Source organism: Macaca nemestrina, chromosome 13, assembly GCF_043159975.1.
Source record: "Macaca nemestrina isolate mMacNem1 chromosome 13, mMacNem.hap1, whole genome shotgun sequence".
Lineage (NCBI taxonomy): Eukaryota > Metazoa > Chordata > Mammalia > Primates > Cercopithecidae > Macaca > Macaca nemestrina.
Window position 1 is genome coordinate 20548008 of NC_092137.1, and position 23370 is coordinate 20571377.

Consider the following 23370-nt stretch of genomic DNA (forward strand, 5'->3'; position numbering starts at 1 on the left):
AGCTATGTGAGGTTTCTTTCTGCTCAATCTTGGCTCAAGTTGTTTCCTTCATATGGACTCTACGTGTTCCTCCTCTTTTCCTGTCCTCAGAGAACCAGCCGGAATCTCACCTCCTCTGAGAAGCCTGCCCAGTACAGCTCCTCCTGCCACTGAGGGCTTAGCTCAGGCGTCCCATTTGCCATGCTTTGCAGTCTTATCTCCTCACTGGCCTGAGACCTCCCTGAGGCTCTAGCCTAGAGCCTGAAAACATCAGAGTAGGGGTGGGATCTGCCACACTCTAGCTATAAGACCTTCTCTCTAAAGTGAGAATAGGATCACCTCCCTCACTGTACTGTAAAGTGCCTGGCATATGGCAGGTGCCAACAAATACTGCTACCCCTAGAAGTTCTGTGAGAGACGGAGGCCTTGAATGGTACCCTCAATGGGGCCCACAGTCTGGGGACTTTTTATTCCACAACAGAAATGGAAGCTGATCTGTCATTCTGAGTCTACACTGTTTCTTGGGTCTTGTCCACCTCCTGGAAGCTGAATTTATCACCAGAGGGACAATGCAGGCTGAAGTTTCTGTTTCTGTTTCGGTTACGTATAGAAGCAGTTACTTTCTAAGAATTGAAGGACACCTAGTCATATCCTTTTGGTCAGTGGCAAACAAATGATGGGGAACAGAATTCCCACTTACAAATCTTTTCTCGTTGGGACGTCTAGGATGGTTGGTTCCTGGGAATGCCCTGGGAATTTACTTGGGAAGAGTATTTACAAGGAAATTTACAAGATAATTTGCAAGGGAACTGCTGTTTGAGTTGGGTTTTCAGAGTAAACGAGGGCTTGTCACTGGGCCTAGATGGAGATGTGAGGTGGCCCAGGGCAAGTGAAGGATTTGGGGTTCCAAGGAGATTAAGGACTGGGGGCATGACACATTGATCTTCATGTACAATTGAGTCAATATTTCTGTATGGGGGAGGGCCTGGGAGCTAAGTGGGGAGAGGGTGGGAGAGGGGGGCCCTCCTGATGGACCCAGGAGGTTCAACCCCATCCCAAACCCCTTCAGAAAGACCCAAGGCTAGCAGGCCTGGACTCCTTAAAAAGCTTCCCAACCATTGGCTGGGGCAGAGCATGATTCTTGGGGCTCTCACTTTTACCCCAAGGGCCTTGTCCAGGGCTTCCTTTGAACCAGGCGCAATGATCTCCCAAACAGAAGTTCTAGACCAGCAATCTTCCTGTCTCCCTACATTTCCTGTGACATGGCTTGTAGGTGTCCCCCCAGCTCCACCAAGAAACAGCCTCCGGGTCCATAGTGAGAGGCACCTCTCAGCACTGCCATCTGGGAGCATAAGAGTGCCTCTCTGTGGCTTGAGCCTGGGAGGAAGAGAGTGTCCAGAGATGGAGGCAAGCAGAGGCCAGACCAACTTTGGCCTGGTGCCTGAGCTGGAATTGCCAGGCCTCTGACCCTCAGGCTAGGTTGCATTCTTGGAGCAGCAGATTATAGTTTGAGGGGGTATTATCTAAGCTACACTCCCCAGCACTGGGGCTGGATGGGGATTGGGCTTCCAGGGCTCTGTTACACTGATCAGATCACTGATTCATATGCTGACGTATCAGAACCACCTGCAAACACATTTCCAGGCCTGCCCCAGGGCACTCCTTCCTCAAGCCTGTCCAGTGTGACTTCAACTCCCTTCAGAGCTGAGTAGGTTGTGGCTGGGGGCCATGGATCTGCAAAGACTGAGTAACGTGCCTGATGTCTCATCATGATCCAGCCGGCTGGGGGCCTCTGGCATGGAACACTCCAAGCTGCATCACTTCCCCTCAGGCAACTTGTTGATCCCTGGCAAGGGGTGCAGGAAGCAGGCTCACATGGCAGTGCCCTTGAATCAGGGCTCGGGAGAGCGGCACAGGGTCGGGGTGGGAACGGCTTCTCTTGACCAGCGCCTAGCGTCCTACCTGTGGCTCCTCAGTGGCTCCAGGGCTGCCCTCAGAGGTGGGATGGGATGCAGTCTTCACAGGAGGGGCCTTGGTCTCCACAGTTTTCAGGGCACAGCCCTACACCTATTACCTGGGCCCTGAGGCTCTACCCTAGCATGTCTCTCTGGGCTGTCCTCTGAGAAGTTGCTCACCATGGCAACCAACGAGAAGTAGAGCCCCAGCTGAGGGTGGTAATGACACCATCTTTGGCCCTTGGACGACTGGGGCAGTTCTTGCCGGGAGGCTCTTGCAGGCAGTCCCACACACCACCTGTATCCCGAGGAAAGGTGGGCGTTCCCAAAGAGTATGTTCAGGCCAGAGCCTCTGGGAGGTAAATAAGAATAGATGCCCAGCCAAGAAACTCTTCAAAGCTCAAGAGGAATGAAGAGAAGAGAGAGGACCACCATTCACTGAGGGCTAGCCGTGAGTGAGGCACGGGGCATAGGCAATCTCCTACGTGCTCACGACAGCCCTGGGAGCAGTATTGCCACCTGCACTCCACAGGGGAGGAAACTGGGGCTCAGAACAGGAAAGTAATTTGCCAGAGTCCCTGGGTGTGTGGCTGTGATTCTAGAGCCATGCTCTGTATCAACCAGTGGGGTATACACAAAACATCAACAATAACAGCAATGTCCAACTTCAAAACATTAAAAATAGCCTCAGTACTACAAGGCTTTCTCTTTCTGAAACCTCTGTTGAAGCCAGCCAAGTGGAAAGTCAGGCCGTGTCCCCTCCCAAGCCTCACAGGCTGAGCCAGGTTTGGTGGCCACTGAAGCCCTTGACTTCCTTCCGGTCTCAGGTCAGTCCTCCCTGGGACAGTCCTAATGTACTCATCTGGGGGCTTCTGTTGAGTCCAGGAAACTCCACAGGACACAGCTGAGGCTGGGTGGCCACCAGACACGTGCTGTGTACAGAGAGAACAAAGCGGGGGTTTCCCTAGGTTCCATGAGCACAGGAGCCCTTTCCTCCAGGCTGGCTCCATCTGAGCTGGCTTAGGTTTGAGGGCAGCTGCCCAGAATCTATAGGGTGCCTCCGGGAACTGTCTCAAGGCCAAAGCATCCAGCTTCCTAGCTGTTAGTGGGCGGTGAGCCTACCGGGGCTTCGAGAGACAGGGCTTCCCCAGATCCAGCCTGATGAGATCATCTGCCATTTCAGGCTGGGCTGAAAGATCCTCCGGCACAACAAAGCTGGGCCCAGGAGATATCCTGCATGACTCATCGGTCGGCCACGCATTGGAGACTTCCGGCCCTCAGAGAAACCAGACACAGAGAGCCATTGTCTGCCTTGGAAGCCCCCCGGCATACCAGGCTCAATGGGGTAATTTGTGTTTTCTCCCTAGTCCTCCATAACCCATACTCTTTCTGGGAGGTGGGGGCCCACTGAGCTGCCTGGGACCCTGTGACAAGAGGAAAACCAATACCAAGTCACCCACCCACAAGTCCCCTAGGAATACCCTCCATCCAGGACCAGGACCTGGCTGGGAAGCAGAAAACCTGGGTTCTAAGCCATGGTTTAAATCTCCAAGACTCATTGATCCTTGTGTCTTCATTTTTCAAATGGAGAAAATCATTCAAAAAAGACAAGGCTATTGTGAGGATGACCTAAGGTAAGGCACATAAAGTTCCAGGCTCAGGCCTTGCACCTACAAAGCTTCTGCATGTGATCTTTCCTTCTGACTTCTCTCTTCCTCCTGGCGTTAAAACGTAAGTAAAAATGTTTTGTTTGTGGATCTGTTTCTATCCTAATCTACAGATCCTCATCCAGGGCAGAAACTCCCTGAACTCACACCCACAGTCTACCCAGAATTTGGCTCACACCCAGGGACACAGCCCCAAGTGGGCAAGGACTGGAGCAGGGGGCACAGAGCCTGGTGGCTGAGCTGGGCAGAGATGCAAGAATAAGCAAGGCAAGGCTGAGGGCCTGCCCCTGGGTTTCAAACAAGCTGGAGGCCTTTAGAAACTTCCAAGGGGGGAGGTTGGGCGCAGTGGCTCATGCCTGTAATTCTAGCACTTTGGGAGGCCGAGGCGGGTGGATTGCCTGAGCTCAGGAGTTCGAGACCAGCCTGGGCAACACAGTGAAACCCCGTCTGTACTAAAATACAAAAAATTAGCCAGGCATGGCAGCGTGTACCTGTAATCCCAGCTACTCAGGAGGTTGAGGCAGGAGAATTGCTTGAACCTGGGAGACAGAGGTTGCAGTGAGCCAAGATTGTGCCACTGCACTCCAGCCTGGGTGACAGAGCGAGACTCTGTCTCCAAAAAGAAAAAGAAAAAAGAAAAGAAACTTCCGGCAGGGAGAGGGGGAAGCAAAAGTTAATTTGTTAAAAGGAATCAAAGGTTATAAAAAGAATTCACAGAAAGGGAAATCTAAATGACTAACAAGTTCATGAGGAGGTTGTCAGCCTCGCTAGTTATAAGAGAAATGAAAATTAAAACAGTGAGAGGCTCCTTTACACTCATGAGATTGGCAAAAATTACCAAGTCAGATAATATCAAGCACTAACAAGGAAGGCGGGTGGGTAAAAGAAACCCTCAGGAGCTGCTGGTGGAAGTAAACACCCAGGCAGACAAGTGATGAGCAACCTGAAAGTTATTCTTGAAAATCAATATATAAATTCAGTGTGCACGGACCATGTGAACAAGAGTGCCATGCCTGCTGAGCTCACCCCATGGATATTGGCCCAGACCCAAGGATACCACTGCTGAAGGCACAGCCCTAGGTTAGTGTCCGATGCAGATGCCAGCTTGTCAGGCACGCACTCCAGGCAACACCCTTCCCAAAGAGCAGACTCTCTTCAGCAAAAGGTGGAAAACAGGCCCCAGTGCAGGCTCTCACACCCAGCCCAGCTCCAGTCTTCAGTCTCAGAGCCTGCCCACTGTCCAGCGGCTGCCTCTGGCCTGATGGGGGCTTTGGATCAGGGTTCTGATCTTGGAGAAGTCAGGACATCCACTCCCTCTCCAAGCTCCAGCCTGATATTCCGAAGCCTTCCATTTATTTCACTGCCTGTATTAGTATTCTACTGTTGCATTAAAAATTACCACAAACTTAGCAGTTTAAAACAACACATACTTATTTCTTTCTTTCTTTTTTTTTTTTTTTGAGAGTCTTGCTCTGTCACCCAGGCTGGAGTGCAGTGGTGTGATCTCGGCTCACTGCAACCTCTGCCTCCTGGGTTCAAGCAATTCTTCTGCCTCAGCCCCCCAAGTAGCTGGGATTACAGGCGTGCACCACCACGCCTGGCTAATTTTTGTATTTTTGGTAGAGATGGGGTTTTGCCATGTTGCCCAGGCTGGTATAAAAAACTGCAAACCTCAGGTGATCTGCCCACCTGGACCTCCCAAAGTGCTGGGATTACAGGTGTGAGCCACCACACCCAGCCAACACACCTTTATTATCTCACAGTTTCTGTGGTTGAGTCGTCTGAGCACAGCCTACCTGGATCCTCTGCTCAGGGTCTCACAAGACTGTAATGAAGGTGTCAACTTGGCTGTGATCTCATCTGGAGGCTCAAGTGGGGAAGAATCTGTTTCCACCTATGCACTTCCTTGCAGCTGTGTGATGGGGACCCTAGCTTTTCTGCTGCTGGTCGTAGGCCACCTTCAGGTTCTAGAGGCTGCCTCTGGCCTTTACCAGGTGGGCTTTCATGAGTTAGCTGCTTACTCCATCAAGCCTGCAGGGAGAGGCACTCTACTCAGGACGAGCCCAGTCCCTGATACAAGGGTTTTCACCTGATTGAGCCAGGCCTGCACAAAATAGTCTGTTTTTATTAACTGAAAGTCAACTGATTTGGGGCCTCAATTACATTTGCAAAATCCCTTCACCTTTGCCAGATTCTGTTGGTTAGAAATAAGTCACTGGTGCCCCCATACCAAGGGGAGGATTTATATAGGATGTGGCTGCCTTCCTGGAAGTGAAGGCTCCCGTTCCGCTGAAAAGAAACTGAAGCCCCAGGCAGTGTAGAACAGCCTTGAGACACAGCCTTCTGTGTTCAGAGCCTCTGGAAGCTCAGCACAGCCTTCCAGGGCTCAGAGCCTCTGGAAGGAGGACTGACATGGGTGGAGCTGTGGACTGGTCTACAGGAGGTGTGCAGGGGGTGGCTGAGAGAGATTGGTAGGGAAGAGATGTCCTCGGGGGAGGGTAGGCCTCTCAGGCAGCACAGATCAGTGAGGGAGGCGTGGGGGTAGCAGGCTCTGAGAGTGCCCTGCAGATGTCTGGTATGGGGAGAAAATCATTGAATTCCTCCATTTCCAGCTGAGAGGTCCCCAGAGACAGGGACCCCTCCCTCTCATGTCAGCTCATTACATCATAGTCCCTTTCTCTGCACCCTCATCGTTGGCATCAGGGGAACCCACCCACCCTCTTTCCACTCGGGTTTCACAGGCATCTAGGAGATCAGCTAAGGGGCAGCTGGAATGACACTGTATGTCCCAACCGAGGGACAGTGGCAGGATTGTCATGGGGCAGACGTGACCTCAGCTCGCCAGACTCAGCTCATCCTGCTCCAGGGAAGGACAGTGTCACAGAGGAACAAACACCCACTGTACTCTTCCCTGAGGGGTTCAGACCCAGGCAGGGACCCTCTTGGCAGGGTCAGAGCCTTCAGTGCCTACAAGCCTGCCTGCTCCAGCCAGGCCAAGAGGAGCCCCAACCCTGTGCCACTTACCAGGCCCTGGGCCTGCCTGCATACCCTCCTCACACCCTGGGCCTACCTGCTACTCAGCCTAACCTGAGAGCCCAAGCCCACCGTCCACCCAGAACCAAGACCCTCAGCCACCCCCAGCCTCTGCTCAGGTCCTGAGCAAGGAGGGGTGCTGCAGCAGGCATGTGCCATGCGCTGTGGTCCCTCACTTCTGAACAACCCCTCTGAGCTGTCCTGAGCTGGGTTTCTCAGGCCCCCAGCCTGGGCACAGGTTGTCCCATTGCACTTCACCTTCCGATGCCATCCACGGAAACCAGCTTTGGCTAACTCACATAGAAAAGGATTGTAATGAAAGGATATGGGGTGGCTTACTGGGTTATCGGGAAGGCTGGAGAGCCAGGCAGGAACCAGGGAGGGGTGCAGCTGGATCTCACCACGGGGGCGGTGTACCTGGACCTGCCACCCCTGGAGAGGCGCTGCTGGATTCTTGAGTTCTTGCAGCCCCACCAATTCTCACTGCCTCTCCTTAAAGCCTGGCACCACTCCTTCCAGGTTCAAAGTCCAGAGAGAAGGCGCCAGTGGGTCAAGCCCATGTCTTATCACTGTGGCCAAGAAGTGGGGAGGAGGCACCAGCCCACATCATCTCTCATGGTGGGAGGACGTGGGCTCTGCTCCGTCTCTGTGAGTCCCCCAGTAGAGGAAGGGTATTCAGATGTTGGGCCTCAGTGTGGCCCCCAAACCCCAGGGGAGCCTCTCATCATGGCACCTGGGGCTCGGTCCTGCCAGTGCTCAGTGGACCATGCTGTCAGGGTCATGGTCTCCCTGACTGTCTGAGATAACCCAGAAGGCAGGCCACTCCTGGGACCTGGCCAGCACAACACCTGCGCACTGTCAAATATATGGAGATGGCATTTCCTATCTGTGTCCCATGGCTCCGGGTTTCTGAATGTCACTATATTTGGTGCCAGGCTCACAGACTCGGCCACAATTAGTGTTTTAACCCTCCAGCAACAGGGCTACCCTCAGAGCCATTAGATGTGGGATTTCCTCTGTGATTGTAAGAGATTCCTTATTAAATTGCTTTGTGGCACTGAGCGAGGACACAGGGCTGTGTACCCAGAGACTCCTTGGCCTAGGCTGGGCCAGGTGGGGTGTAGATAACGTGGAGTTGCACCCTTCCTGGTGCTGCTTCTAGAAAGCAGCCAGTGTCCCAGAGGCTGTGCTGGGGAGGCCAGTAGGCCAGGGCACCATAGCCCAGCCATGCTGGCAGGAGAGAGATGTTCTCTTCACCCTAGATCTAGAGGCGTCTCTTCCTCCCACTGCTCAGGGAATGGGCCGGGGAAGGACTGGGGTGTGCTGGTCCCTGTCACAGTTCTGCTCCAGCCTCCTGCCCTTGCTGACTCAGCCTGCTCCAGCTCTCTGAGCACTCAACCTGCACATGGCATGGGGGCCATGGTGCACCCCTTCTGCCCATGCACCACCATCCCCCCGACTGCATAAGGCTCTGCAGGTCAGCAGAGGAGGAGCGGAACCAAGAGGTGGCAGTGGCAAGAGGTGGTTTCTGCTGGAGCCGGTCCTGACCCCTGACTCTCCTTGAGAGATGCAGAGGCTGATCCAGGGCTTCTTGGCTTGGCCTGCTAACTGCTCACCTTAGGAATTTGCCCCCCAAGTGACGGGATCCGATTGCACATTCCTGAAGCCTGAGTCATTCCTGGGTCCTGCTCAGGCTCAGGAATGTGTTTATGCTTATGGGGCTGGAGGGACACACATACCACGTGTCTGCTCACTCGGGATTTGGAAGGGATGAGGGCTCTTCTCAAGGATAAGAGGGATGAGGTGGTGACCTCTTTGGAGTCGCTGAGATGCTGCAGTATGTGGGCCACAAAGGAGCAAATGAAGGGAGGGCCAGACTCAGGCTGGAACCAAAGCCTTTGGCTTGTGTAGAGTTGGCTTTAACTTGCTCCCAAGGGGCAGAAAATAGAGAGGGGCAGTCCAAGCAGGACCCCCCCTGCAGTGACCTTGCGAAAGGTACTTGCTCCCTCATCACCTCCTCCCACCAAGGGCAACCTCCAAAAGGGCACAGCTTGGTGAGGCTGTGGCTGCCACCTCAGAGCCGTGGCTGTGGAGCTCAGCTCCTCCTCCCACTCTGTCGAGGGCTCTCAGTTGACAAGTTGATGGTTCTCATCTAGGTCCAATGTGGGCCTCTGCAGCTGTGGAGAGAGTTCACAGGCATGGCTCACATCTCTGAGGGTTTATTCAGAGCTCAGTGCTATGCCACCATTTGCCTGGGACAATCCCGGGTTACCAGTATGATAATCAACAGTGCCTCTTTTTACTCTCGAGAGTTTCCCGGTCTGGAAGATAACTGTATATTTGCCTTAACTCTACAAGCGTAATTTAATCCCTACAATGCACTACAAGAAGAGCACTGCTAATAGCATCATTTTCTGATGAAGAAACAGAGGTTCAGAGAAGATAAGTAACTTGCCCAAGGTCACACGATTAGCAAATGGCAGACCCAGAAACATAGGAACTCAGCATTTGACTTCAAAGCCTCTTTGCTTTGCCACAACATCAGATTTCCTGTTCTAAAATCCATTGCTTGATGCTTTGAAGGACCGAGAAGCTGATATCTCCGAATACTAGTAAAATAACCATTAACGTACTGCAGTGATCCCAGCTCTCCTCACAGCCCCACGCTTGGCCATTTAGCCTCGTTCCTTTCCCAAGTGACAGAGTACACAATACCGTTCGCTTGCAGCAGCAGCCCCGTCATGGGATGAATACACACCATCGTGCCTACTGTGTGTCAGGCATGGCACCTACTGTGTGCCAGACATGGCACATGTCGTCTGACCCTGACACAACCCTGTATGGTGGCGTTGCTCCTCCTTTCATGGAAAGGAGACCCCTAGAAGTCACACAGCTGGGAGGAGGCAAGGCTGGGGCTAGAACTCGCAGATCCTGGCTTTGAGCCTAGCAAACACTCTGCAGTGCCATACACAGTGGCTACGCTGCCAAGGCCCAGCCATAGGCTCCGAGCTTAGCGAGATGTAAGTGGCTAAACCCATGTGTGTGGACTCACAGGCTCTCAAGGCACCTCCTCCTCCAAGGAGCCTGCACCGTCCTGCCCTTTGAGGGGGTCTGAGGCCAGTTCTCAAAATGTCTTCACAATCCACACACATCACATTTAAGAGGCTTTTGGATAATGTTTTTATTTCTTTGGCGGGAAAGATCAGCCATCTTTCAGAACAGAGCACGGCCACCTTGAAGCTGGGGAAGGGGCTGTTTCTGAAGCTCAGGCCTTCCCCATCCAGTTTCTCTGCCCAGAGACCATCTCAGTGTGACAGCCTCTTCCCACTCCAACACACCTGCCTCTGGGGAGGAAGAAATAAAAGCAAGTGGCCGGGCGCGGTGGCTCAAGCCTGTAATCCCAGCACTTTGGGAGGCCGAGGCGGGCGGATCACAAGGTCAGGAGATCGAGACCACAGTGAAACCCCGTCTCTACTAAAAATACAAAAAATTAGCCGGGCGCGGTGGCGGGCGCCTGTAGTCCCAGCTACTCAGGAGACTGAGGCAGGAGAATGGCGGGAACCCGGGAGGCGGAGCTTGCAGTGAGCCGAGATCGCGCCACTGCACTCCAGCCTGGGCAACAGCGTGAGACTCCGTCTCAAAAAAAAAAAAAGAAATAAAAACAAGCGCATTCCAGATGTTCCCGGGAAAATGGTATTCGGGAAAAGGATGTTTGTTTAGAATTTACCAAAAATAGAGAGCCCCAAAAGAGGAAAAGGCAACCTCTTGACCCATTTAAACAGCCATTTCCCAGGAAGAACTTTCTACCAAACAATGTCACAAAAAGAAAAGCTAATAGCTTTGCCAATATAATAATATAAAGCTTTGGTACATTCGAAGCCTCCAAAAGCAAAAATTAAGCAACACGTATATGAAACAGATATCAAAATGACAACATACAGGGAGCTCATCAAATGATATTTAAATAAATCCATCAAAACCTTGTTAGGAAAACAGGCAAAGAAAACAGATAATCAACCAAGAAAGTTTTAAATGGCTTAATAAGTACGAATATTTGCATTTCATTAATAATCATATAAATTATAATTTTGAAATACCATTATTTCTCTTTCAGATAATGAGACTAGCTTTGTTGGTGTTACCATAAGCTGGTGTAGACCATAACACCAGCCCTCTCAAACCTGGGCTGAGGCTGGCATATAAGTCAGAGGCAACTCTTTTGGAAACATTTTGGCAACACATATCAAGGATATTTTACTACAAAATGTAAATGTCTTGAAATTTTCTCTGAGGAAACATTGAGAAATTCAGACCAAAAAATTATGTACAAAGATGATTGATAAAGGGGGTATTGAATAGTAAAACATGGAAGCCCAGATATTCCACAATAGGTGAATAAATACATTATGATATGTCTGTATGATCATAGGACACAGTCATTTAAAATGGTCTTTTCGAAGAGTGTTTATGCAAAGGAAAAGAAACGAAAGTGAAAAAAGTAGTCTGCGGCTGGGCGTGGTGGCTCACGCCTGTAATCCCAGCACTTTGGGAGGCCGAGGCAGGTGGATCATGAGGTCAGGAGATCGAGACCATCCTGGCTAACATGGTGAAACCCTGTCTCTACTAAAAATACAAAAAATTAGCTGGGTGTGGTGGCGGGTGCCTGCAGTCCCAGCTACTCGAGAGGCTGAGGCAGGAGAATGGTGTGAATCCAGGAGGCGGAGCTTGCAGTGAGTGGAGATCTCCCACTGCACTCCAACCTGGGCAACAGAGCAAGAGTCTGTCTCAAAAAAAAAAAAAAAAGGAGGCTGCAAAGAGTACGAGCCCAGTCTTAGAAAGCATGTGTAGATGAATGAATGACATGGCCACATAGAAACATAATGGCCATCAACCACACCCATCTATGGCAGGGAGAGCAAGACCCTGACACCATCCCCTGCTCTCCTGAGGATGGTAGGGATACCACGAGCCCATTTAATGTTTCAGAGGGTAGAGGTGAGGCTGGGAACCTGGGAGGAGCCTGGCGAAAGGTTGACGGGGAGAGCGCAGGAGAGCAGGATGTTTGGGTTCACCAATGACAGTGGCCATGGTCCCATGGTAGGTCAGTAGCCCAGAAAGTATCAGAGACCATGGATTAAGAATCAGACCACTGTGCACTTGGGAGGCTGAGGCAGGAGAATGGCATGAACCCGGGAGGCGGAGCTTGAACCCAGGAGCCGGAGCTTGCAATGAGCCAAGATTGCGCCACTGCACTCCAGCCTGGGCAACAGAGCAAGACTCTGTCTCAAAAAAAAAAAAAAGAGGAAAAATAGAATCAGACAACTGTGAGGGGTGCAGTCCAAGTGGCCAGGAGCTGTTGGGAGCCTGACCACTGAGCCCAGTGCCTTGGCAGAGGGGATGTCATGCGTGGGCAGCTCCGTTCTGGGAAAGAAAGCTTCTCCCTGCCTGAACGTCCAGGCCTCTTCCACCAACCATCTGGCCGTTCCACAGTCTCCTCCACCCAGGACATGGGACACCTTGGGGTGGAGATAGGAGGCACTCTCATTCAGTCCTCGGGGACCAGCCTGTGAACACTAGGGCACCCCAAGCTGGTCACCAAGGGAAGTGGACCTGTCTCTCCAAGATGTTAAAAAAAAAAAAAAAAAAGGACCAAAATATAGTTTACAATAGGCGACAGGATTAAAAGTGATGTTAATTGTCTATGCTTTTCTATATTTTCTTAATTGTCTATATCAAGCAGGTATTACTTCTATAATTGGAACAAACAATAAGGGCTACTTTTGAAATAATAGACATGCTTTTATCTCATACCAAGAAACAGTGTCTTCTGAATTATTCCAAGCCGACTTTTTTTTTTAATATGGAGTCTTGCTCTGTCGTTTAGGCTGGATTGCAGTGGCACCATGTCAGCTCACTGCAACCTTCGCCTTCTGGGTTCAAGTGATTCTCCCACCTCAGCCTCTGCAGTAGCTGGATTACAGGCGCCTGCCACCACGTCCGGCTATTTTTTTTTTTTTTTTGTATTTTTAGTAGAGATGGGGTTTCACCACACTGGCCAGGCTGGTCTCGAATTCCTGCCCTGAAGTCCTGCCTCGGCCTCCCAAAGCCGATGTTTTTGGGATTACACGGGTGAGCCACCACACCCGGCCTTCCAAGCTGATTTTTCTGCTGGCAGCTCACAAGGCCCCAGGGTTCCAGCTCCCTCCTTGGAGCTCACGTCAGCCCACGTGGCAGCTTGCAGCTCCTCTGCCCTCCTCTCTGGCCTGTCAGTACCATCTCAAAAAGCAAGCTCTCTAAAGCCATGTGAGGCGAAGGCACAGGACATCTCTACTCAGAGGGCTTGCTTGAGGTCCCCCTAACCTCACAGAGGCCTGTCCCCAAGGTCCCAGGCTGAGGCAGGCTCAGCATTCTGAGAGCCTGACTTCCCCAGGGGGAGGGCTGCCAGGTGGAGGAAGTCCAGGGTGTTCGTGCTTGTCTCATGATCTCCAGAGGGGACCAGATGCTGACCACTGAGGCGGCAGGGCTAGGCCCAAAGTCACCACTAAACCAGCACCTGTCTCTCCATCTCTTCCATCCGGGCATCAAACTCTCTCTCCTTTCTGCTCCCTCTTGAGACTTAGCCTTGCCCTGGGGGCCACAGAATGGACCACTAGCCCTGCTTTGCATGGATGGGTACATAGATTTGTCAGCAATGAGTACATCCCCAGTCTGAGCCTTCACTTCTCAGGACAGCCCATCCCAAGTTCAGCCACTCCTCATGGTCACTACCAGGGCCTTCACCGTCCAACACATCCTCATCTGAGCGCCCTGCAGGGTGCCAATATCTCTCTGAAACTGTGCTGTTAGGGGGCTCTGACATGGGCAAGACCTCCAACCTCCCGCACTCTTGACACTAAACCTCTATGGAACATGACCTAGAAGCCAAGCTTTCGTGGGGCTCCTCACATGTTCCCTGTCAATGAGCTCTGCTCCCCTACATGCTGGGTAGGCACTGCTACAGGCTGCTGGTGAAGAGATCAGACCTGGCATCGGTTGACTCTGAAAATCGACTGAGGAACAAGATCCCCATAAGCGGCAGCTAGTCGCTAAGGCTGGACAACTTCCAAGGGTGAGGATGGCCTGTGTTAGCTCTAAGGTCTCTTGCAGATCTGAAAACACCAAGTGCTAGGGTGATAAGCACGCCCAACCCTGAGATTCAGAGGATAGAGAATTCTAAGTGGCTCAAATCCTAAGGTAGTGAGGCATGGACCGGACCATGCCCTTCCTGAACAGGGCTGCTTCCAGAACTGGAGGACTTGCAGCTGTGGGACCCAGACTCCTCACAGCCGGGGGAGGGGGACTCCTCACAGCTGGGGGAGGGGGACTCCTCACAGCTGGAAGGGGTGGAGGGCGGGATTTTGGGGGAATTGGGGTGGGAGCAGTTGAGGGTTTCCTGCCTCACATGAAGAGAGAGATGACTGAGACTCCTGGGGGTCCTGGATTCCCCAGTAGCTCCCCCTGGACCAATGGGTCCCAGCAGCTCTCAGTTCATTGCTGTGTCCAGGAGTCTGGTGAAGAGTTAATGCTCAATTAACATCTGGAGATGAATGAATGAAGGAGGGTAGCACGTCAGAGACCACCCAGGTCTCAGCAGCTCTCAGGCTGCCCGTGCTGGAGTCACCCCGCCCTCCAGGCAGGCAGATGGGGCTGCTGAGGTAGAGGCTGGAGGCATTTGGCCCTGGTTTTCCTGTCTGAGTGGTTTGCACCCCCAGGCTCTGTGTGTGTTCTTTGGTGCAGTTGTGGCCCCAGACTTGAGACTAATCCTCATTCCCCATATCTTCCTCACTTCTGAGTCAGCTGTGAGCTCCACCTCTACCCAGCCTTCCAGGGTCTCAGGAGAGACCAGTGGTGTGTGAGGGGCATCCTCTGTTTGCTCTTTGCTGAGGCTGGAGCCACCTTCTATCACAGACTGTCATAGCTTCTCAGGGCTGTCCTTCTCTGTAGAAGGACAATGGGACCCGATGCCTGTGGGTCCTGCCTCACCCCCTCATCCTGGAGCAGCCACCTGGCCTCGCTCCCCTTGGTGATCTCTTGTTCCAGTTGTTGCTCTGTCAACTTCATCAGGTCATGTCCCCATACTCTACCTCTTCCTCATGGCCTGGCCTGGCCCATCTGACAGGTTCTCTCACAGGCAGAACTGGACGTGTGGCTGGGCCAGGCTGGACAGCTGGGCCCCTGTGAATTTCCACAAATCCAGAGTCAAGCTGGTGTGGATCTGGTGAGAACTTATCAAACACCTGGGCGCCTGAGCTAGGCTAGACACCCAAGGACGCCAACTTTGGCAATCCTTATTGGGACCCTGGAAAGTGCAATTTATTGTCTCTCCTTGGCATTAAACTGATGCTCAAAGAGATGGACCTCCTGGACCAAGGACAAAGAGCACAATCTGGACTCTCCACAGACTTGTTTAGGTGCAAAGATTCCTACTCAATAAAGGGAAGGGAATCCAGGAAACCGCATCTCCCTACTTCCCAGCCCAGCGTTTGTCCATCAGGCTGCCCAGGTCCCCATGCTGCTGCAGGAGCCCTGATGATGAGTACTGCAGAGCCCATGGGAGGAATGCCAGCCTCACGCCAGGATAGCCGGGCAGGCTGGTCGCGTTGGGAGGCCTGGAGCCAGCCAGCCAGGCCCTGATAGCTTACAGCTGCTCCAAATGCAGGAGGCGGAATCAGAGCCCACCCCAGCCACTGGAGAGGGATGCCTCCATCTGTGCCTGTGTTCCTGGGGTGCCGCCAGCCCTTTCCTCCATGGGAGCTGCCAAGGAAAGAGCCCTTTTGTCATCTTCCCAGGCAAGAACAGCCATCCCGTGGCACTCACTCCCTGCACACTCCAAGGCCTCTCTCCTGCTTCATGGAAACGGGATTGAGTCTTGCTTGAAGCTGTGCACCACCAGACCACAAAAAGCCTCAAATATGGGTGTGGCCACCAGCCCCAGAGAGCCACAAGCACTCGGATTCTGGGAGCCCCGAGACTTGGAAGTTGCCCGTGGTACCAGGGCCAGGTGTTTATTGTCAGCGTTCTGGCCGGCCACACATGTTGCTGACACTTTCTGTGCCTTTGGAGCTCTGGATGACCACTGTGTGTGTTTGTTTTGAGACAGGGTCTTGCTCTGTCACCCAGGCTGGAGCACAGTGGCGTGATCTCGGCTCACTGCAACCTCTGCCACCTGTGTTCAAGTGATTCTCATGCCTCAGCCTCCCAAAAATGCAGACATGTGCCACCATGCCCAGTTAATTTTTGTATTTTTAGTAGAGACATGGTTTCATCATGTTGGTCAGGCCGGACTTGAATTCCTGGCCTCAAGCAATCTGCCCACCTCCGCCTCCCGAAGTGCTGGGATTACAGGCCTGAGTCACTGCACCTGGCCCTGTGTAATCCTTCTGAGAGTTTCTGAGCAGCGAACACCCCAGGTTGGCTGCATGGGGGAGGCTGTAAAATCTGACAGCAGCTAATGGGTCCTAGGGGGATGGTTCAACATCATGTCCCATGGATGGTCCAAGGACAGAACAGCCCCAGCATTGAGGCCAGAAAGCTGGCCCTGGAGGAAGTTGGTTCCTATCCTGTGCCTCTAGGCTGGGGTGAAGGTTTCCAGGAGGACACCTCCCTTGGTCACACTGTTCTCCCAAGCACCCCTCTTGCATACGTGCCCAGATCCGCAACCCCCAGAGGGCTACAAAAATTAGCCGGGTGTGGTGACGCATGTCTGTAATCCCAGCTTTTTGGGAGGCTGAGGCACTAGAATTGCTTGAACCTGGGAGGCAGAGGCTGCATCACAAAATCCATCACAACCCCTGGGTTTCCTCAAGGGATTCTCCGTCTGGCCATCCACCTCCCCTGCCCCGCCCCACCCATTCCGACTTCCCCTTTCGGACTTGTCCCTCTCTTCTGACCTCCTCCATCCATCGCTCTTCTAGCCGTCACTCACCTGCATCACCGCAGTGACTCCCTGGCCGCTCTGTCCCTGCCCGGCTCAGACTTTCCTACACAGCCAGGAGTAAGCCCAGGACAGCATGTCCCTCCTCCGCTCAAGAGCTTCCAAGGGCTCCGCATCAGGATCAGTTTCCCAGGGCAGTCATAGCAAATGACCACAAACTGGGTGGCTTGAAAAGTCTCCTCTCACAGCCCTGGAGAACAGAAGTCTGAAGTCAAGGTGTCAGCAGGACCCCGCTGCCTAGGAGGGTCCTTCTTTGCCTCTTCCCGTTCCTGGCGTTCCCCCGCTGGTGGCAGCACCACGCCGATCCCTGCCTCAGCCTTCACGTGGCCTTCTCTTCTCCGCTGTGTGTCTCTTCCAGAAACACCTGTGATTGGATTTAAGGCCCACCTGGATAACACAGGATTCTCTCATCTTGAGATCCTTAATTTAATTTCATCTGCAGATTCCTTTTCCAAATAAGGTCACATTCACACATTCCAGGGGTTAGGATGTGAACATGGCTTTTTTGGGGAGAATAATTCAACCCGATATTACCTCCCTAAGGAAAATCCCAAGTCATTACTCTGTGCTTCGAGGCCCTTCAGGATCTGGCCTCATCCCTGACCTCCGACCTCCCGCTGTCTATCCCACCACCCCTGACCTCCAGCCCTGTTCCCCCCCGCCCCCCATCTCCCTAGCACACCATGTTCCTGCTTCGGGGCCTTGGCAGGTGTTGGCTTTTCCTCCAAGGTCCACATGCTTCCTCCATCACTGTCGTCAGGTTTAGCGATTGTTTTGTATGACTAGGCCCACCCTGGCCACGTTGTCTAAACTTGCAACCTTCCTGGAACACTCCCTCTTCCTCACCTGCCTTCTCTCTTCCCTAGCACTCGTCACCATCACACACGCCAGCCTTCTCATTTATGTGGTTCTTTGTCTCCCCTCCCCTAGGCCGCAGGCTTGTTTTGTCAGTTTTGTTCACTGCTGTGTCCCAGCAGCTAGAACAATGCTTGACACTAGTCGGCCTTGGCTGAATGAATGAGTGAATGAATGAGCAAGAGTTTGCTCAGGCTGAACTCTGAGCTGCCGGAAGCCTTTGTAGACACCCCCAGAACATGCTGAACCCACCTCTGAGCTCCTGGTGTACTTCGATTCTCACGAGGCCCCCACACTTCAGCCTCTGGTGATCCTCTTTTCGAGCCTGACATGTTGGCTCAGCAAACAGTCCCTGAGCCCACATCATGAGTCACCAGAGGCCCTGGACCCTTCCTCCCACATCCTTCCCCACTGCGCCCACTCTCACCCTGGTCACATTTAGCCAAGTGTGTGCAGGGAACTGTGTATGAAGGTCAGGCCTGCCCTGCTGCCCCTGCTGGTCCCTGGAGCCGCCGGGGGGATGGCAGAGTGGGTCCTTTTGATGCACTCAAGCCTGGGATATGGGCCCCCAGGGCAGACATTGAGGGAATGTACAAGAGTTGCCCCAGGGCCTGCAACACTAACTGTGAGGAGTTCCCCAAAACTTCCCTGATTCCACAGCCTTCATTTCAGAAGAGGGACATGGCCTTCTTGCCATGTCTCTGCTGCCAGTGGGCTCTGTGACTGGCACCATTTCCCTCCTGTTGCTGGTCCCAGTTTTGTCATCTCAAATCTGGGCATTGATCCCCTCGGGGATAGCTACAATAGGTTGCATCGTACACATTCCAACTCAGATGGCTCTGGCTGTGGCACTGGGTTGAGAAGAATTCTGAGGTTCAATCCAGGCTTAACAGGAAACAAGGGTGGTGATCCATTAGCGACATCTGCCATGGGTGTAGGGGAGAGTGGGGGCCCAGGTGTGCTAAGGCTGGGTTAGATGCTTTGTGAGTGGGCTTTGGGCAATACGTCCACCTGAGTCTGTGGACGCCTGATGATAGAGAGAAGATTCTGGAGGAGGTGAATGAGTCTGAAATGAGTGGTTGATGGCATCACAAATCCTTTTTGAGTCTACTTTGGTGCATCTGAGGCAGCTGGTATGGCCTTCCTGCTGGGAAGGCATCAATGACCCAATGGAGAGATGGCTCCTTCCCTACGCTGGGGTTGAAGTCACAGGGCAGTTAGGCAAGGACCCTGCTCTGTGTTTTGTCTCTCAGCTGGCCATAGTGCTTGGTGGCGGAGGCTGTCCTCTGGCTCAGGATTTGCAGCAACAAGGCCAGCCTCTAGCTGGGCCTAGCCAAGTGCCCTCTGAGACTCGCTGGAAGTGAGGTCCCCTGTCTCAATCCATTCAGGCTGCTACAACAAAATACCACGGATGGGGTGGCTTAGAAATGGCAGACACGTATTTCTCACAGTTCTGGAGGCTGAAAGTCCCAGATCAAGGTGTCAGCAGCTCCAGTGTCTGGGAGGGCTGGCTCTCTGCTTCCTGGATGCGGCTGTCTTGCTTTATCCTCATGTGATGGAAGGTGCCGGGGGTTTTCCTCAGGCCTCCTTTATAAGGGCGTGAATCCCAATCAGCAGGGCTCTGCCCCATGCCCCAGTCTGTTCCAAAGACCCCACTCCCATACTCTCACCTTGCTGGTGAGGATTTCAACATACACGTTGTCAGGGGTACAAAAACACTCAGACCATAGCGTCTTCTCAGGATAGACACAGAGCCTGGCACGCCACTTACCTGAACAAGGGAGACATTCTTGTAGCCAGCACAGCTGGATCAGGGAGTGAGAGCCTCGGCAGCCTTGGAAGAAGGTGCCCTAATGTGACATGGGCCTCAGTTTCCCAGCTGTGGGCGGAGATCACAGCAGCTGTCTCCTTTTCAGGCTGGACAGATGGCTGCAACCTGCAGAAATGCCATGGCCCTGGGACAGAGCTGTGTCTACCCTGGGGCAGAGCTGTGTCTACCCACAGGAAGGACGATCCTTTTCTAATCCGCAGAAAGGTGCCCTGGGGATCCAAGTCATGCATAGAAAACTCCTCACCAGGCACTCACCAGGAGCAGAACGCTATTATCGCTATTATCGTCATCCTCACAGTGACTCCTGCTCTAACAGAGGCACATAGGCACAGAAAGAGGGAGACGTTTCCCTGAGGCAGCAGGAGGGCTTCCTGGAGGAGGGAGGGTTTGGGCTGAGCCTTGCCTATCCTGTAGCAACCGATGATTCTGGCCACAGCCCATGCCTGCCTGTCTGACTCCCCACAAAGGGATTGCAGCCTGCTCTGTGCTGCAGCCCTTCCTCGACATGGCTGGTTTCTTCCCTAGGTCTATATTTGGTTCCTGCTGACTCTTCTGTGACATAAATGCAAATGAGACCACAGACAACTAGCCTCAAAGCCAAGGAAGCCACTGGCTGGAGTTGTCTCCACAGTCCCCTGCTGGGCAGGGAAGTGGGCAGAGGTGACGGTCATGTCCATCTGTCATGGCCCATCAGGGGAGGAGGCCTCTTGGGGCCACTGACACCTCCAAGTGGCCCAAAAAAGATCATAGCCAGGAGGCAGAGCCTTAGACTAACCAACAAGAGCTTCCCGCATGGCTGACGACAGTTTCCCAGGTTCTTTCTTAATCACTGGGACCTTAGTTCAAAGGTGATCCTGTGTGGAGTCCTGGAATATAAAGCAGAGTGGTCCAGGGCTTATCTCCTGCCCTGAGGCCTTTTCACCAAACCTAGGGCTCCTTAGGGCACAGTAGCTTGAAAACCACTGACCCACAGGATGTGACTCAAACTTCTAAAACTCTCACAACTCTCCCCTCCTTCTCCGTGACACTGCTCCAATCCCACCTCTGGGTGTACCAGATACCTCCTGCTCCTGCATTGGCCCTTTAGTGTTTTGATACTTGCTGCTTTGTCAAAACTCCTTCAAGACCCCCGCTAAGATATTGCCTCCTCCAGGAAGCTTATTGCTACGATTTGAATATTTATGTTCCTCCAAGATTCTATTCATCTGCTCAAACCTAAACCCCCAAGGCTCTGGTATTAGGAGGTGAGGCCTTAGAGCAGGGATTAGGTCATGAGGGTGAAGCTGTCATGAATAGGATTAGTGACCTTATAAAAGGGGCTCCAGGGAGCTGCCTTGCCACTTTCACCATGTGAGGACATGGCGAGAAGATAGCCGTCTGTGAACCAGACAGCAGGCCCTCACCAGGCACCAAATCAACTGATGCCTTGACCTGGAACTTCTCAGCCTCCAGAACTGCCAGCTACACATTTCTGTAGTTTATAATCACCCATTCTATGACAGTTTTTATAGCAGCCTGAAAGGACTAAGAGAATTACTTTGACCTCTTCCCCCCACCCACCTATATGGGCAGTGGTCCCTTCTTCCCCTTTCTGTGCCATACTCTGTCCTCCTCCCTATCACAGCCTTCCTTCTGCTGTGTCTGAAGCACCCGTTTCCCTGTTTGTCCCACACACAAGTCTCAGCTCCTTCAGGGCCTGGTGGTGTTCCTCCTCTGTGTTTCCTGGGCTGGACCCTCATAGGTGCCCCATCAGAACCGCTCATTGCAGACCCGAGGCAGCCAGTAGGTGCCATGGCTCCCTGGACTCCGTGGGTGTGATTTGGGCAACTTTAATGTGTTTAGGATCCAGCCATGGCTCCCACTGAGGCCACATAAAAGGGCTGAGTTGGAGTCATCCCTTAAAAGGGAGGCCCAGGGAAGACACAGGCTGCCACCCCAGGGCCCCAGGGTCCCCTCCGTGTTTATGACATGGCCTCAGAACATGGAGTTTACAGGCCACGAGCAGCGTGAGGCCCTTGGACACAGTCCTGGCCATCCCCTCATTGACCCTCTCCCTGAGCCCAGCAGGAAGCAGGCCTCTGTTCCAGGACTTTGGGGCAAAAGGTCACTTCCTGGACCAGGGTAACTACGGCAACACCATTCCCCTGACAACCTCGGACTAGTAAAGTGTCCTCATAGCTCTGATTTTGTCTAAATTTATCATTTCAGGCTAAGGAAGGTCTTGTACTGGTTTTAGAGCCCTGGACGGAGCTCCAGACGACCTGGGCCTTGCTTGTTCTACCACCGACTTGCTGGGAGTTTCAGCAAGCCTTCACCTTCCGCGTTGGCGTTCTCAGCTCTAAGAAAAGGAAGTTGATTTCCATGAGAGGTGATCAAACTGTGCTGTAGAAACCTCAGCGATTCCACAGAACATTAGAGTACCTCTGCGAGCAGAATTCTCCACGTGGAGAAACCTCCCCTCTCACTGATTTTATATGCCATGCATGTCAAAGCTCTGGGGAAGATTTTTTTGCTTGAGGAAAAAAAAAAGATTTTTGCTGATTAAAGAAAAACAACCCCGAAAAGTGCTGACTATGATATCTGTGCATTTATTGTGGAAATCTAGACAGTTTGCACTGAAATCAGAGATGTTTCTCATAGAATGGGACTAGGAGGATTCAAGGAAAGAAGACCTGCTTCCTGTTTCCTAGCCCGTAAACCCTTGCTGTTGTTTTCATGATTCTTATGATCCTTCCTGGGTTGTGATGAGAGGCTGGCAGGGGAGCCAGCTGCCTTCTGCCTCAGTGCCTAGAGCCAGGCTCAGCCCTGGTGAGGAGGGACAATCCTGGCTGGGTAGGTCAGGCAGCTAAAAGTCAGGGGTCAGTTCCCTTACTTCAGCGGCCCCTAACCTTCTTGGCACCAGGGAAGACAAAAATCCGAAGACAATTTTTCCACAAACTGGAGACGGAGGGATGGTTTCGGGATGATTCAGGCATTTCTGGTGCACTTTATTTCTATTATTATTACGTTGTAATATATCATGAAATAATGATCTAACTCACCATAATGTAGACTCAGTGGGAGCCTGAGCTTGTTTGCCTGAAACTAGATGGTCCCACCTTCAGGGGATGAGAGACAGTGACAGATCGTCAGGCATTAGATTCTCATAAGGAGCTCACAACCAAGATCTCCTGCATGAGCAAGGGCTCGCATGCACAATGGGGCTCGCGCTCCTGTGAGATTCTAACGCGGCCGCTGATCTGACAGGACGCGAAGCTCAGGCAGTAGTGCCAGCAATGGGGAGTGACTGTACATACACATGAAGCTTTGCTGGCCTGCTGCTCACCTTCTGCTATGCAGCCCAGTTCCTAACAGGCCAGGGAGTGGTACTGGTCTGTGGCCCAGGGGTGGGGATCCTCCCACTTGGGATGCCAGGAAAGCCTCTTTCCTCCCCATGACTTGGGGTCAATGTGAGAATTTCTATCATGTGAGATTTACTTCTTTGAATATATAATTGTGCTCTTTATATTCTTCTTGTAAACGTCCCCCTTTCGTCTCCAGGGAGTACTGAGATGGTCAGCTGAGCTTCTCCCTGGCAAGGGGTCCCGGGAGGGAAGAGACAGATGCTAGGGAGGGTGGTGGGGGGTGGGGGGAATGGGGTGAGGTCGATGGAAGCCAGAGACAAGCACAGGAGCCCACAACCTCAGCACCACCCCTGGGGGCTTGTGGCCTGCTGGAGATACTGCTAAACCCTGGTGGATGTGTGTCTATTCTTTTCAGACTCCCGGCAACCAATCGGGGCCAGTAACTGGTGCTGTTGGGATTCTGGAACAGGAACTGGGGGAAGAAGATGGAGGAGCTGTCCTGGCCCCAGGGTGAGTGAGGACACAGCAGTACCCACAAGTCCCACTCTTCCTCCCTCCCCCTGCCTGGAGCAGGGAAGTACATCCCATGTTGGCAGTCTTGCCAGCCACAGGCAGCCAATGGATGCCCGCTGTCCCAGCAAGCTGCCTGGGCTCATGCCCAGTTAGGGATGTGGCCTGTGTCACCCCAATTGTCCAGGCCACCCAAGGCAGGCAAATGAGCTTTAGGTATTTT

The 23370-nt window shown here is 52.8% G+C and overlaps 2 long non-coding RNA genes across 6 annotated transcripts in view; one reads left to right on the plus strand and one right to left on the minus strand.

The window, feature by feature from the left end:
- The window catches only part of LOC112426341 (uncharacterized), a 40828-nt gene extending 17734 nt beyond the window's left edge, over positions 1-23094 (plus strand). For 3 of the 5 annotated variants that reach the window (XR_003017621.2, XR_011611541.1, XR_011611544.1), the window contains exon 4: positions 3118-4089. This is a non-coding gene — a long non-coding RNA (uncharacterized lncRNA). Of the gene's footprint in view, positions 1-3117; positions 4090-10748; positions 11276-21501; positions 21662-23052 lie in introns of those variants that run through there. The other 2 variants (XR_011611542.1, XR_011611543.1) reach the window with 2 other exon arrangements.
- Positions 12656-19754, minus strand: LOC105479869 (uncharacterized). The gene is made up of 3 exons (XR_986138.2): positions 17715-19754; positions 16599-16971; positions 12656-15427 (listed from the first exon to the last, which is right to left on the minus strand). It is a non-coding gene; the product is annotated as an uncharacterized lncRNA (long non-coding RNA).
- Positions 23095-23370: the final 276 nt, after the last annotated feature.